Raw genomic sequence first — 12427 nt, 5'->3', positions numbered from 1 at the left:
TTGGGCGCTGAATCAGATGGTGACGCAGATGTGGATCCAACTCTGTATCGGGCGATAATAGGTTCATTAATGTATTTAACTGCTTCTAGGCCTGATATAATGTTTGCTGTTTGTCTTTGTGCACGTTTTCAGGCAAATCCGAAAGAATCTCACTTGAAAGGTGCAAAGAGGATACTACGGTATCTCAAGGGCAAGCCGAAGCTAGGGTTGTGGTACCCGAAGGGAGGAGACGTGGAACTGGTAGCTTATACTGATTCTGATTATGGAGGGTGCAATCAGAGTCGGAAGTCGACAACAGGAGGATGTCAGTTTCTCGGTGGAAGATTAGTTTCCTGGCAGTGCAAGAAACAGACGTCAGTTGCAATCTCAACATGTGAAGCTGAATATATGGCAGCATCTAACTGCTGTTCACAGGTTTTGTGGATTCAGCAACAATTGCGCGACTATGGTCTGAATTTCTTACTCACTCCTATTTTAATTGATAACACTGCAGCCATCTCAGTAATTAACAATCCCGTGAAACATAGTAAAACCAAACATATTGACATTCGTCATCATTTCATACGGGATTGTGCTGAGAAGAAACTGATTAAGATCGAAAAAGTTGATACGCTCGAAAATTTCGCTGATTTATTTACAAAAGCGTTTGATAAATCCAGATTTCAAAACCTAATTGAGCTGAACGGGATGATCAATCCCGAGTAACCATATTTTTGTGTTTATTTAAAAAAAAAAAAAAAAAAAAAAAAAACGTCACTATTGCTTAAAATTAGTCAGTTACCTCCGTTTGATGGACATATCCACGGATATGTTTTGGTCCTCGTTTCTACTTAGAAAATGAGGGTCGTCATTAACCAGATGACTGAAAGTGACCGGGGCAGTTATGATGTGTTTTCTTTCTATCGCTGAAAATTAGTCGGTCATACATAGTTAGAAGGACACATACTTGTATGTGGTCGGTCCAGTTGATCCATTGGATCTTCAGGATTGCCGTTTACCTGAAGACTTTGACTTGATCGGGGTGACTGAAGTCAAAATATTTTATGGGAAATGAAATTACTTTTCAAGTCTGTTACTTCGTAAGAAGTTCGTTAGCTATGTTAAACGGAAAATTGATCTAACCTTGGAAAATGATATATATACTGATTGTGTGTGCTTAACTGGTGAAGTTATTAGGCTTAAAAGGCTTTAGGACAATCATTGTATGTCATGGTAACTTTTTATGGTGCGTAAAAGTAGATGTGATACAAACTAATTTTACTTGATTTTACGTGGAAACTCCTTAAGAGTTTTGCGTGTCTTTATACATATCTTTTCGAATGATAGGCAGAAAAGCGATTACCCAGTCATACACGAGCCCATGTGTGTTCTGATTCCCGTGAAGAAAGCGTTTCAAGACACTGCAGTGATCCAGATTCGGGACTTGCAGTAAAATTCTACTTTGAAGTCTATGTTAAAAAAAAAAAAAAATTTTTTTGAGTTATTGTAACATATTAGTGATCATAAATTCAAGACTTCTCTATCTTAGAGCAAGATGAAGAACGGGAACCAGAAGAAGAATACATACAAGATACTCAGACACTATGGGTCGAAGTCAATTCGGGGTGACTTGGGGAAAGCCAAATACGCTTTGAGGATAGATAGGAGGCATCAATATTTCTGAGTTGTTGCCCACTTAAGTTTTAAGGATTAATTGAACATAACTCGTATCACAGAAACGATGAAAACCATCTTAAGTATATTACCTGCTTACAACCTGTCTCTATATGTCATAATACAGCTAAACACGGATCTATGTGACAGTCACGTAGTTAGTATGATTCCTGTTAGGATCTTTTCTAAAACATAGCTGTCCCTACCAAGACTGAAATTTGATCCCTTATTTCGTTAATTTTTTATAAGTTTTTCTATTTTTGTAGTTGTATTATTTTATATCTGGTTACTTAGACTTGATCATTTTTGTTTAACTCTTTTTGGAAGTTTCAGATGTTAATTGCAAAATGTTCAAACTTAAAGGGTTGATTCTGAAAATATAGGCGAAGTTGTTGAATCAGGCGAACTTGAGCTTAACTTCGCCTTGGCGAAGTTATCCTTAACTTCGCCTGACCAACACTGACCCTATATAAGGCTTTTCAAACAGTAAAATATCATTATTTTTCAAAATTCTCCGGCGAACTTGAGCGATTTCCGGCGAACTTGATTTTTATCTCCGATTTCGATCTTTGCTTCTAGTTTCTATTATCATTGAGGGTATGTGTTGTCGATATCGCTCACAAACTTGTTCGTTCTTGATCGTTTTTACCCGGTTCGAGACCTCGGGTCGTCGGACCTTCGAAACCGAAATCTTAAAAACTTGTGTTAACGTGTGCATGGACGTCCTTTTCAACTTCACATCCTTAATATCATGTGTATTGATGTTCTTGATCGTCGGATTTAGCCGACAACACCGGAATTCCGATGTTGGAATTCTAACAGTCGCCGTTAGGGTTTAGGCGAAGTTAGGTTTTTGGCGAAGTTATCCGCAACTTCGCCTGGTGCTTAATTTCGCTTGAGGCGAAGTTATCCACAACTTCGCCTGAAGCTTAATTTCGCCTAACACTTATCTTCGCCTGAGGCGATGTTGTGATAAGGCGAAGTTATCTTCAACTTCGCCTAAATCAATTTGTTTAACAGTTACATTAGACGAACTTACAGATGAAGCGAAGTTGTTCCCAACTTCGCCTCACCTTTAAGTTCGCCTATACAGTTTTAATCACAACTTGGCTCATGGTATAACGCGAACTTGTGAGTCGCTTAACAGCTATCTAACTTGGTTTGTTTAGTGCAGATATGGCTGCTGTTGGCGGTGCTGGTGGTGATGACGGTGATGATCAAAGACAGTTCTTTCCAGCGCATAACCAGTACATCATGTTAGACCCAGACGCAAGTGGCGTGGAGGACTACAGGGAAATAATCTCATTTCTCCTGCGCTCAAGGATCTTCCATGCAATCACGAATACCTTGCCTATTTCACTACCTAACATTGAAGACTTTTGGCGGTCGGTAGAGTATGATTGTCGGGTTGAGCCCCCGGTGATGCGAGCAACCGTAAATGGTCATGTTGTGCAGTTCTCTTCAGAAGATATACGGTTGGCTTTGCAGTTCGGAGAAGAAACGAGGGATGACCCAACGGAGTTCGTCGCTCCTTTTCGTGATGGGGCATATCTCAGGATGGGTTATTCAGGTCCGTTGGGGGACACGCAGAGGAGAAAAGGATTTTTGTTAGATCAGTGGCGCTTCCTAATGCACATCTTGATCGTGTGCATGTCTGGGAGGAAGGCAGGAACTGATGGAATGGGCGCGACGATGCAGTCTGCCATGACTGCTCTGACTTACAACAGAAGATATTCATTTAGTCAGCTGATATTTTACGAGATTGATCGTCAGAGGAGGGCTGTGGCGCGTGAGCGATTTGTTATGTATCCTCGATTCTTACAAATGATTCTCAATCATGTGGCTCCGTTGCTACCTCAGAGACGCCCTATTAGATACGTTGAATGTGTGACGAAGCGTATCTTTGCTCAGTGTCGCACTTCTAGCGCACGAAGCAAGCCTGAGCTGCGTCCCAGGCATACTCCACTGTTCGGGTATCTTGTCAATCCGGAGTATGTTCCTGCTGGTGGGGACGAGTTCAGAGACCCAAGACCACAACAGGCGGCAGCACCTCATGTCGTATCAGCTGCGCCTGCTATGCCTACTGCTGAAGACGTCGACCTTGATACTGCTTTTAGCGGCCAATGAATGTTTGATATGGATGTCTCGGGTTCTCAGGCCATGGATGTTACTAGAGCAGTTACTTCGGTAGCTGACTCCGATCTTGATGAGACATTTGCTGAAGCTAGACGATTGATGGTGTCTAGGGAAAGAACGATTGGGAAGAGGAAGAGAACGGTTGACGACGATGATGAGGAAGATGATGAAGAAGAAGCAGTTCAGCTAGTGCTCAGACGTTCAAGAAGAGAACGGACAGGTATGGGTTCGGGAGCTGGAGAAACTTCAAGGCTGGTACGTTTTGCTCCACCTGCCTTGTCTGGTATGTCTCTTATTCCTTCTACAGCACAGGTTACTGCTGTCCAGACGTCGACTCCAACAATTGTGTCTCTACCACCTCAATCGCTTACTCCATCGGTGGTAGCAGCACGATTTGTTGAGTCCACGGTCACTACTACTGCAGGGTTACCAAGTGTACCACCTGCGGTCACTTCTGCTGCTGATGTCCCGCCAACTCCAACGCCTACTTCAGACTCCGAAAGGATAGCTTCACTAGAGCGGATCGTAGCTGAGCAGTCCAAGACAATTCAAAGCCTAGTGGAAGCAAACCAACTACAGGCCTCCCTCCTGGTCGAGCATGGGAAGATCATAGACGCTATGAAAGCGTTCTTGGCATCTCAGGGGGAGATGAGCTGTAGGGGAGATGAGTTAAGGACAAAACGAAGAGAAGATCATGACGATGATCCCAATGCACCGGAAGGTGCAGGTGGTGAGCTGCCAAGAACTTCTATAGCTCTTGGTACTTCCACAGCTGAGGGGGAGTCTACAAGTGCAGCTGGTGATGATGATGATGTTGATGATGTAATCGACGCGTTGAAAGAGCTAGATGATGATGATGATTTTATGCTTGAAGAAGATGTGCTGCCGAGTGATGAGATTGAGAAGATCGGTGAGCAAATTATTGTTGAAAGTGTGATAGAAGAAGGGGAGATAGTAGATGAAGATATTGAACACGAGATTCCAGAGGTTGAGATGCCCGATATGGGTGATGAGACAGTGGTGGAAGATACTGAATGGGAAGAGCAGCCGAATTGGAAGGAAGGTTGTGCTCAATGGTTCGTAAAGACGAAGAAACCGGCGGTCCCTAAAATGTTCAAAAAGAGTTACAATATTAAGGGATACGCTGAAGCAAAGAAAGGTATTATCAGCTGGATATATGATGAGCAGCTGCGGCTCTTCGTGATCAAAAGATATGACGGGATTCAGTACTTCAGGAGAACTTTGAGATCATTAAACACACTACCTGAATGTGAGGTTAAAGACTTAGCCAGATTGGGGTTGATAAATCGAAGTGACAATAACATGGCTAGAGTCATCGGAAAGATCGTATGGAAAGAGAGCATTAAGGAGAAGAAGTTTGAGCTGCTGAAACCACAAAAGGGGAAACTTGTCGAAGACAAGGATAGAGGTTTGAGAGCTGATGGAAAGCCTTGGATGGTTATGAAATATAAACCGATCCGGTGCCTTAAAGAAGTACCGATGAAGCTTATGCCCAAGGACGTGCTCAAAGACCTAAAATGGTGGTTCGTGGATTGTGAAACAGCGGAGGCGGTAATGGAAGATGAGGATGAACAAGAAGTGCTTAGGGTTTACGACCCGATGCATCTTGTTAATCTATCGCAAGCTGATCTGAAGATGCTCAACGAAAAGAAGATCTTTTACATTCCTGCTTGGAAGGATCAAGCAAGGAAATATCAAAGGGTGGTGTCGGTATGTGTTAGAGAAGGAGCGCACGCGTAAAGGTACAAGATTACAAGACTCAAGCTTTGAAGATCAAGATATGAAGCTACTGCCAAGGGGGAGTCTGTTGGTACATGTTTGTCAGTAGTTCATAGTCTAACGATTGTAATCGAGTCTGTAATGTAATTATGTTTTTGATTATGTTTATGTTTATGTAACGAGCGAAGTTGTCAACAAGTTCGCTTAGGCGAACTTGTTGAACAAGCGAAGTTGTTAACAAGTTCGCTCAGGCGAACTTGTTGAACAAGCGAAGTTATAGACAACTTCGCCTGAGGCGAAGTTGTCGTGTTTATATAACTGTTCACCGTAACAGTTGTTAGAAAGTTCAAGAGTTCGTGAGTTCGAGGGTTAGCGAGTTACGTGTTTACAAGTCAGTCTGTAATAGTGACCTCGTGTCACGTGTTCGTGTTATCAATATAACGTGTTTCGGTTATTGCTCGTGTGTTTGATTTATACGTATTCTACGCTCGTATCTAGCTACGCAGGGATTCCGCACCTGCGCAGATAGCGACATCCCGTGTACGATCCGTCCAGGAACCTACAGCAGGTATAAGGTACTATGACACCCTTGATGCCCACATCATGACTTACTCATGTTCATAATATATTCTTAATATTTGTAGTTAAATAGTTTTATTACGGATCTACACATTAACTTTCTCCTTTAAAACATATCTCGTTTGTCTTTTATCTTCTTTCTTGAGTATGCATACAGCCCCAAAACGTTTAAGGAAAAAAGGGGCTAGAGCTCACCTATAGTCGATTCCTTTCCAAATTATTAGTAATGCCTTTCTTCAACTGAGTCCGACTAACTGTTAATAACGTACACATATTAATCCTCTATATTTGTTTGCTTTTTTTATGTTAACGGGGTTAACTTTTAAGTTAACCGAACCGAACATATAACCTTCTTAAACCGATCGTATTAGTTTAATGTACTTAACCTCGTATTATTAACTAACCGACTTCATTAATTTGTATTCTTAAGGATCTTTATTATTATCATATATATGTATATATATTTATTTCCTTGTTATTAGTTTACATTCTTAACACGTCTAAGAGTCAATGCTTCCTTAAGCGAGTTCGGGTTCACGTCGGGTTTATACTTGACCTTTGCTTGGTTTAAGTCCTCATATTCATATTTATTATATATATATATATATATATATATATAATATTTACAAGTTAACATGCGTTAGCGAATTCCTTGCGGATCCGGGTTCTCAGTCTTGGTCGAACTGTTGGGGTTTGGGTCTCGTTGAAGACCTGTTTGCATCATACTATTATTTTTATCATTTCCATTAAACTCCTTATTATTAGTTGATTCAATTTAAGCTCGTATAACTCGAGTTCATTATGTCGGTTTCGTGAGCTGGTTTTGGTTTCCAACTTTCAAAGTTCATTCATAGATTATTATATCTAAGGAAATGAAAACAAGATGAGAACGAACATAACGATTCAAATACTTTCTTGCCTTAAAGATTTTGATAGATTAGATCTTGGATGGAATGAACTTGAATTTGGAATGTTTGGTACAGGAGGTTTGTTTGTGTGTGTATGGTTGTGTGAGGTAATGATTGGAGATTAATGGTGAAATGATGAGGATAAGGATTAAATTAGGGTTTAGGTGTTTATAGGCAAAGCCCAAAGGGTTTTAGGCCCGTAATTGTGTCCATGTCCTCTAACCTTAATGATCTCATCCTTTCCTATTATTTAGTTAACTAAATAACGCAACACGGCTCGTAACTAAAATAACACGTCTTGTAATTAAACTACATCTCAAAACGAGGATGTTACAAGTCTTCCCTCCTTAAAAAGGTTTCATCCTCGAAACCTGCTTAATCCTTGAAAAAACGAATGCTCCTTGTATTCACTTCCTTTCTTGAACCATCTTAGCTTCTTAGGTTGCCGGTTTATCCTTCCTACTCTCGACCTTGCAGTCACCAAGTGGTGTTTATGAGTGTTAGCTATTCATGGTAGCTAGGCCATGAAGCCCTCAATGACAGGCTTCTTGACCTAACTTAGCAAGTCTCGTCTCGTCTGTTTAAGAGGCATTGTATTATACTATTATTCTAACACTACCGTTTACTTTAAATTCCAAGGTCATGCATCACATGACGCCGTTCAGAAAGATCCATTCATATCATAGTTCCATCCATAATCATCACATTCAAACATAAGTCTAAATTTTAAATTTAAACAGCAAGCATGAAATCTTTTAAGCCATACATAACATAAAACTTAAACAAAATAACTCATTCTTCTAGAATTTTCCCTCTTCTACTGCGATCAGGTAAGCAGTGAGCTCTAGGTATCCCTCTTACCTTCATTCCCTGTCTTCGTCTTCTTACATTCCTTCACCTCATGACCACCAGCTCCACAATTGGAACATTTATGGTTGTTCTTGCATTCCCAGAAGAAATGTCCTGCTTTTCCGCATCTATAGCACGCGTTCGAACCAGCCTTACACTCTCCAAGATGCATTTTGTCACACATCTTGCATGCCTCTTTCCCCTCCATCCGATGTTTATTTTTGCCCGCATTGTCCACATTATCAATAAGCTGTCTAGCAGAGCGGTTCCCTTATTTTCTTTCTTCTCTTCCACCCCCACAGCAATCACAACCAGATCGCCATAAACCATCTCTACTAGATCGACGGTGGAGTTGAACGTGGCAGGTTCGCTGGTTTTGACTAAGGTGCGAACATTCTGCGGAAGTCCCCTGACATAACACTTGATTCTCTTAGCTTCAGTATTCACCATCTCGGGCACAAGTCTTGACATTCAGTTAAACTCAGTGGTGTACTCACGGTGTGTCATCTTTCCTACTTTCAAGTTCAGGAATCTCATCTCTGCCCTTTCAACTTCAGCATCAGTACAGAATTTCTTCATTACCATCTCTTTCATATCATGCCACTTCATAGCCTTGATTTCAGCAACAGTCTTTCTTTGCTCAACAGTTTCCCACCAGAACATAGCTTCATCACCAAATGACTGAGTAGTGAAGCCCACCGCTTGGTCAGGACGACACTCGCTAATGCGGATAACCTTATCCATTGTGGTTATCCACTGAAGGGTAGCGATCGCGTCACCAGTACTAGTCAGCTGAAGTGGGTCAGAACCTTTGAAGGTTATGTAGTTGCAACCACCTCGGCCTCTCTTGCCGTCATTAACCTTCACATAACGAACTTCACTTGATGCCTCAACCTCAGTCTCGGTATCCTCCTTACTACTCTCCCTAGTCTTCTCAGCAGTCTTAGTACGGCTTTCAATAGACTTGTCTGATTGGAGATTCTTCACTGTAGAAGCAACAACTAGAGTAATCGCAACTTGAATAGCAGGATTAAGCTGATACTCTTCTTCACGTACAGTCAGGCTTCTGTCTTCACTAGGTTCAGAAATCGGTTCTTCGTAGGGTACTCGGTTAGCGCTTGGCCTACCACGGCGTCCCTTGCGTCCTCCTTGTCCAGCAGTCTTAGTACCAGCCATCTATTCTAAAGGAAAAACACAAACATCGTCACATGAGGAACTATTTAGTACAAGGATAGTAAGGCTATAGGTAATAACAATGGCCAACTGGGATTAGCTGCTCACGTTACTTTCCTTGTCCTATAAACTTCCTTTCGTGAGTCTACTTGTGCTCGGTTCTACTTAAAGCAGTTAGAAAATCAAGCATTTCAAATATGAACAAGCAATCCTACTTCTAACAATTCATATAACTTTCTTACTTATCCCTATGTTATATGTAAGGAAATTTACGTATTTAGCTTGCTTAAGTGGCATACGGCTATCCATATTGTCTTTCTTCTTTGGTCCCATACTTTGTTTGAGTCTAACCATGTAAGGATGCTTAAATCTCTCAAACTTTCGCTCTAATACCAACTTGTAAGGCCCATATCCCGGTAGCCTTACATTCAGTGTTGGATTTACTCATAAACGTAGTTTGCTACAGCGGAAGTCTATACAAATCGCAGTGGAAGTTTAAAACATTTATAAAACAACCTTATTCTCTAACTATTCTTCAATATGGAAAGCCTCGTATGCGCCTCAAGCTTGTCACGTCATCAATAATACCTGCATGCATACTAAAAGTCAGCTACACGCTGAGTGAGTTCTAACGTTCTTTCTTTTCATAAAATTTCAAATTATAATTAAATCACATTCTTTATTCATACACAACGTAACACTCGTCTATAACTAGTCCCGTACGCACTTGCTCATAATAGAGCCTTCTATTCTTACTCGTAATCGAACCATATCAAACTAAAGGGATTCGCCATCCTAACTTGTTTCGTGTGCATAAGGCACGAAGGCTCTACGCACGAACATGCAATCATTCATTCACATCAATATACGTATTGTTATTCTACGCAAGTATTTGATAGGACTTGTCCCCTACCTTCTTTCTGTTCTATCCACTGACTTTTACCCGTTCAAATAGTATCCATAGTTGGACCATACATTCACACAGCAAATATCTATGCACTTAAAATTATCATGTCATGCAATCGTACTACCTATACACACGTAATTAATAGCTACTGTACTTAGTATACATAACTGGACCGCCTATTCATTGTATCCATAACTGGACCACCTATTCATTGTATCCATAACAGGACCACCTATTCGTTGTATCCATAACTGGACCACCTCACCATAGTATGCATAACTGGACCATATTATACATATTATTCTAATCAATCGATTCGTTGCATCTATAACTAGCCCACTTTACTATCACATCACGTTTCCGAACACCGTATAGGCTTTTAGTCCTCTATGGTACTCGTGCATGTGCTTTCCCGTTTATAGAACTCTGTTGTTTCCTTAAATAGAGCATTTGTCTATCACGTGCCTTCATACCACTCACGACTACTCATGATGTGAGCAGGTATAAGGTACTACGACCCCCCTGATGCCCACATCATGACTTACTCATGTTCATAATACATTCTTAATATTTGTAGTTAAATAATTTTATTACGGATCTACACATTTACTTTCTCCCTTAAAACATATCTCGTTTGTCTTTTATCTTCTTTCGTGAGTATGCATACAGCACCAAAACGTTTAAGGAAAAAGTGGGCTGAACTCACCTGCAGTCGATTCCTTTCCAAATTATTAGTAATGCCTTTCTTCAACTGAGTCCGACTAACTGTTAATAACGTACACATATTAATCCTCTATATTTGTTTGCTTTTTTTTAAGTTAACGGGGTTAACTTTTAAGTTAACCGAAGCAAACATATAACCTTCTTAAACCGATCGTATTAGTTTAATGTACTTAACCTCGTATTATTAACTAACCGACTTCATTAATTTGTATTCTTAAGGATTTTTATTATTATCATATATATGTATATATATTATTTTACTTATTTCCTCGCTATTAGTTTACATTCTTAACACGTCTAAGAATCAACGCTTCCTTAAGCGAGTTCGGGTTCACGTCGGGTTTATACTTGACCTTTGCTTGGTTTAAGTGCTCATATTCATATTTATTATTGTCATATATATATATATACACAAGTTAACATGCGTTAGCGAATTCCTTTCTTAGTGAGTTGGTTGCTCGGTTCTCTTGCTAATCGTATTCTTTGTTGGAGGCGGGTTACGGGTTCTAAGCGAATCGGGTCTCGGGTTCGGGTTTGACCAAGTTCTCGTTTCCTTATTATACTTTTATTATTACTATAGTTTTATTATTATTATTATTATTATTATTATTATTATTATTATTATTATTATTATTATTATTATTATTATTATTATTATTAACAAATTACCAAACACCTACTCCCAGCCCTAACTTTATAACCGTACCCTACCCCCTCTCACTCTTCTTTCTCCTTTTTCCCTTTCTTACTCACTGAAGACCACCATCGCCGCCCATGTCTTTCTGGCATCACAAGTGACGACAAACAAAAGGGAAGGAGATGGTAATCATATTTCCTTCTTCCCTACAACCATCGCCGCCTTCCTCATTGCTTCCGGCCGCCTCCCTGCTCCGTCTCCGGCCAAGCATGGCGACGACATAAGGGTCCAAGTCGCACGAAAGGATTCGCACAAGAATGATTCGCATGCCAAGGGGTTCGCACGGCTGTGTGAATTCTTTCCATTCGCACGCTTGTGCGGATTCTTTCCATTCGCGCGACTGTGCGAATTCTTCTCCGACAACCCATTCACACGAGTTTCTATACGCGCTAGGAGCAGCCGCCGTTGGACCAGATTCCGTCTGCAGCTCAGGCCTGTCAGCTTGGTGTTGGTCGTTTTTATTTGGATCTGGGTCTTAAACTCACAGATCTGGGTTCATTCAGATGTTTCCGCCGGAGCTCAAGCCGTTTGTGACCAACACGAAGGACAGGGAATAGGTTGAGTGTTCAATTTGGGCCCGAGCCTCAATCTTGCAGATCCGGTTTCTCAGTCTTGGTCGAACTGTTGGGGTTCGAGTCTCGTTGAAGACCCGTTTGCATCATATTATTATTGTTATCATTTCCGTTAAGCTCCTTATTATTAGTTGATTCAATTTAAGCTCGTATAACTCGGGTTCATTATGTCGGTTTCGTGATCTCGTTTTGGTTTCCAACTTTCAAAGTTCATCCATAGATTATTAGATCTAAAGAAATGAAAACAAGATGAGAATGAACATAACGATTCTAATGCTTACATACCTTAAAGATTTTGATAGATTAGATCTTGGATGGAATGAACTTGAATTTGGAATGTTTGGTACAGGAGGTTTGTTTGTGTGTGTATGGGTGTGTGAGGTAATGATTGAAGAATGATGGTGAAATGATGTGGATAAGGATTAAATTAGGGCTTAGGAGTTTAAATAGGAAAAGCCCAAAGGCTTTTAGGCCCCTAATTGTGTCCAAG

This window comes from Bidens hawaiensis, unplaced genomic scaffold (assembly GCF_021521415.1).
Source record: "Bidens hawaiensis isolate Kalapana, Puna unplaced genomic scaffold, B.hawaiensis_p1.1 tig00023640_1, whole genome shotgun sequence".
In the NCBI taxonomy this organism is placed as follows: domain Eukaryota; kingdom Viridiplantae; phylum Streptophyta; class Magnoliopsida; order Asterales; family Asteraceae; genus Bidens; species Bidens hawaiensis.
This window is presented reverse-complemented; position numbering follows the sequence as displayed.